General features: G+C 35.0%; 1 protein-coding gene across 2 annotated transcripts in view; it reads left to right on the top strand.

The window, feature by feature from the left end:
- LOC119832136 (WD repeat-containing protein 3) overlaps positions 1-4,975 on the top strand; it is a 15,086-nt gene that overhangs the window by 8,914 nt on the left and 1,197 nt on the right. The window lies entirely within an intron of this gene.

Raw genomic sequence — 4,975 nt, 5'->3', positions numbered from 1 at the left:
TAAAGTGACTTTTTTAGCAGCGTTGTACACTTTTGTTTGGAAAATAGCGGACTTGTTCGCGTCACACGTTGATGATTTATAACATTATAGCATATTTCAACAGTCGAGCTAATGACTGGTAAAATATAATAAAATAAATTTTAATTGTAATTAATTCAATAAAATTTCAAGTTTAATACGAAAAATTAAAGATATAACAGAATAACTTATTTTTTTTATTAATACAATCTATCACGAATGTATACGACATATAATATATAAAAATAGACACGACCTTATTTTCATTACATTCATTAATGTGGAACAAGTCATCTAATTGCGAATCAGGATTTAATAATTAATCTATATATGTATCGAATTCTATATCAGGTGTTTGCATGAATCGACCGTTCATCGATCCAAAAACTTTCACCATCATATATAAAGTAAAGCCAACTCACAGTATCGGCGGCGATCGGCCAGGCGACGTGCTGCTCCTGCAGTGGTTGCGCGCGCGCCGGACAGCTCTGTTTCCTGCGCGCCGTGCCGCCCGCCCCGCCCGCGCCTGACCCGCCCCGACCCGGACTTGGCCACTCGCCGTTCTGAAATGGTGGGTGGAGATTGTAGCTGAGCGCTAAACTTGATACAACAACAACTAACGTGAATTTATTTCTTAATTCACTTATGTACGAGAAAATCATAATTACAATACAGACGAACAAAGAACCTCCTCTTTTTTTTGTTTTGGAAGTCAGTTAACAATCTATTATAACCATGATCGAGACTGAAAAGCAAATAAGCGTTTTGGAAAATAATAACGTTTATCAAAAGGCACAATACCAATGAAATAAATCCTACCAATACTATAAATGCGAAAGTTTTTAAGGATGTGTGCGTTTGTTACTTTTTCACGCAAAAATCACTAAACCGATTGCAATGAAATTTGGTACGTAGATAGCTGGACAACTGGAATAACATATAGGCAACTTTTTATCCCGATATTCCTACAGGATACGGACTTACGCGGGTGAAACCGAAGGGCGCAGCTAGTATAATATATTCTGTTGATGCAAATATAAGATGCTTGCAAATACATAATAATCATAAACTAATATTATTGCACGCTTGTTAAAACAGTTGTTATATTTAATCTTATGTTTGTCGATAGCGATACAACTGTATACATTTTTATTCGCAAATGCAATAAAAGCATTATAAATGCAATATTTACTGCATAAACTCAATTTCCTTGTACTTAGCAGTCATAGCAACATTACATACGGAAGAACTTTTTATTTACATGCCGCGTCCTGAATTCAAATTTTATAAAATAGTACAATATAACGTCTATCATATTTTATTTAAACATCCCATGATAATTGTATAAGAGAATGGTTAATAAAATTTTCAGTAACAATGCGAAAAAGATACACGTGTCCTTGCTAAGCGAGACAATCGATCTCTCGACAATAAACCTCAAAATAAATGTTTATCGAGTTATTTCATCTCGAGGAAAACGCTTTTTCACCTCGACAAAACGTCACGTAGGTACTGCTTAAGAATATTATAAATGCATCCTCGTTTGTGTTGTGTTTATCCATTGTTTATTATGTCTCGCGCGATAGCTTGCGGTTGTCGTGTTTTAAGACATTCAATTTAATTAGAACTAAATTTTTATTTCAATCATGTCGGTTATTTGCCGGATTCATACGTTTTAATACTTTGTTCAATAAAAACTATATATTTATGTGAATAACGAAACAGACAGAGTTGAAAAATAATCGTGTTATTTACTTTAAAGATATATATTTTTGATGAAAATTATGAAACAAAATAATGTAAGTATACAATTAATTTTATTTTTTTAATTAATTATAATGGCTTTTATTATATCATAGACTTACACGTCCTTGTAATTTCAAAGTAAATGCCATTGGAAAACCCAGTCTTTAACAATAGGCTTAGCCGCTGTTTGTGCTCTATGCATACATTTACATATTGACACTATGCTTGTATAAGTTTATAACCTTGTTTATTCATCATATTACAGAAAAATATCTTAGAACGTATCTCCACTTGGGCAATTCACGTATAAATTTAGTTCGGAATCAAGCAGTTCTATAATTTTTAAGCGAAGGCTATAGAAATATTAGTTAAATCAGTCAAAAAGATTGAATAGTTTCTTCTCTATTTATCTATGTGTTCACCACATAAAACGTAAACAAGCAAATTAAGATGAAGATAGTTAAATCTTAAAAAAAAAATAATCTAATTTAATTTTTTTTTCATTGAATGGTGGCATTGGGTTTAATAACTAGTAACTAAATATTATATATTGTTAAATCAGTGTTATTGAGTACATAGTTAGTGAATTTATATATTTATGTGATCCAGCTGAGTCTTTACAAGACCATACGAAATATTAACACCAATGTCGACTTCTTGACTTTCTTATGGTCTTTCTAAGAGTTCTTGGAATGATGTGCTTTTCTAAAGACTTTCATACTGACTGCTTATTTCTTAGTTTAAGAATGTACATTATCCATTTCTTTGTTATGTACGTTTAATCTTAATCGCATCGTATTCCAAAACACTGATTACTCGCTTAACATTCTGGGAGTCCATATATTATGTGTTTAAAAATCCTGTCGACTTTCTAGCCTAGCCGGGATTACTCACAAAATAACACAAGATGGCGGTGTTCATACAACGTATATTTTTCGGAGAAACCACGACTTTAGCTTGAGCTATAACATCCCTAATAACTTATTATCTATGCTTGTTATCTTACTAGTTGCTTGCACCTTGCTTCGTGCGGGTTGGCTGTAAAGACGTAGCTATCAAATTGTAAAGCACTTGAGAAACACGCCAGAGTAGCTTTTGAGCCCATTTGTGGCATACAGAAATCTAATCTTATCCCTCTTTATACATATTGGTGTAGATATGACGTAAATTTTCACAAATGATTTACATTGACGTATAATAAACAAGTAGAAGCTCACAAACACGTTTCAAAATTATCTCTATCTGTACCCTGCTCTATCTACGCAACTATCAGGCGCTTAACTAGTCGGCGATACAATAGATTTTGAATATAATTGCCACGAAATAAGGTTCTATTTCAAATAAATGTTATGTATACTAACATACAATAGTCTCTCAGTCATTTTGGACGACCTAGGGAATTGTGAGTAGTTGTTTATAGTACGTAATGTATCAGTGTGGATTGGACGAAAAATGTTCAAACATATGTCAATTAACCGTCGAATAGGCTAAACGGAACATATCCGAGATGAAACCGGCTATTACTGTTATGGAAGTCATACAAAAATCCGCAGCATCATCGTAGAATCATCATCATACTGAGAACCCGGCGCGTGATTCGCTCCTTTACATGGGGGAATAACTATACTAATACTGGGCGAGCCTATGTGAATGAATGTGAGAACGACATAGATTTGTAATGAGCAATGAGTCTGTTACTTGTGATTGGTACTCTATAATTAGAGGGATATGTGATGAATGCCATCATGTGAGGAGTCCCGTTTCCATATCCTCACCCTTCCCAGTCCATTCCTTATTTCCAGTCGTCGGTATTCCTTATATCGTACCCAATAATAGCACTACTTTCGCAGAGGTAGTGCCTCTTCATAGACGGAGGTGATCGTTTACCATCAGGCGAACCACCAGCTCAGTTGCCCGCTATGATATAAAAAAAGAATCGAGTTTGACCGTGCGCGTCATTAGTAAAGACCAAGCTGGCAGATGGAACTAGCCTAACCTTATAGTCAATCAGGGTAATTTTTAACGGGGGTAATTGGAAGCAATTCTTAATAAACTTTTAACTATGTTAAAAAACTTTACTTTTTTAGCATAACTTTACGACTATGCTTTTTTTAACGTTTTGCAGCAACAAAACATCATTATTAGGATATTTAAATTTCAATTTTATAGTATTGAAAACGACAATTTTTTTAAAGAATTAAAAGGGAAAAAATATCTCATCTATATCTATACCAATATTATAAAGCTGAAGAGTTTGATTGTCTGTTTGTTTGTTTGATTGAACGCACTAATCTCAGGAACTATTGGTCCGATTTGAAAAATTGTTTCAGTGTTAGATAGCACATTTATTGAGGAAGGCTATGCACCACGTTCGAAGCCGGGGTAGTAAAGGATATTTTTCCACTGACCCCGGATTCACAATTACCCTGATCGATTGGTGCGTGAAAGTTACCGGGGACACGGCGCCGTTGGGCAGCAGCGCGGCGGGCAGCGGCGACGCGTTCGCGCGCAGCGGCGACACCGTCATGCCCGTGTGCTTGCTGTTTATCAGCCGCCGCAGCAGCTGCGTCGTTTCACCGCCGCGGCCTGGTGTTCGATATTAGCATTATTATATTTAAAACCCACCGAATTATTCAAGAGCGTTTTTGAACGTTCTCGGAAAAATAAGTGCATATAAGAGAACAATGTTATCTTTGCGTTGTATCAAAGACTTTCAAGTATAGAAAAGTACGAAAGCAAATGTAAAAAAAAATCACAGTGCCCATAATATTTTGCAACCAGCGATTGTGGGCGGCGATGACTTATGATGAAGTGCATCGTTTATTCTTTTCCTGGTATTGGCGTAAAAAATACACTTTTTGTCCTAATGTAACTATGTTATTTCTTGTTCCATAGTATATGTCACCGTAAGATGGTAAATAATGTTGAATTAGATTTTCGATTTTTACAATATCGCGGTCTAGATTCAAAGAGTAGACTAATTACATGGACTAGATTCTTGCGAGATTGTAATATGTTGACAAATTGTATTGCGTTACAAATAATGCATTATTTTTGGTTAAATTGTAACATATCGATATGAAACTCTTAAATTGTGTAATGGGCATCCAGTGTGGGTTAGATTCTGTGTATTAAAAAACTACACAGACGTAACAGCCGTTTGGGAGGACAATCCGGACATTATGGATAAATTCGATATATTCGCAATATA

The sequence above is a fragment of the Zerene cesonia genome, chromosome 15, assembly GCF_012273895.1.
Source record: "Zerene cesonia ecotype Mississippi chromosome 15, Zerene_cesonia_1.1, whole genome shotgun sequence".
NCBI lineage: Eukaryota > Metazoa > Arthropoda > Insecta > Lepidoptera > Pieridae > Zerene > Zerene cesonia.
The sequence above is the reverse complement of the archived record's forward strand: the minus strand, read 5'-3'. Positions and strand labels throughout refer to the sequence as shown.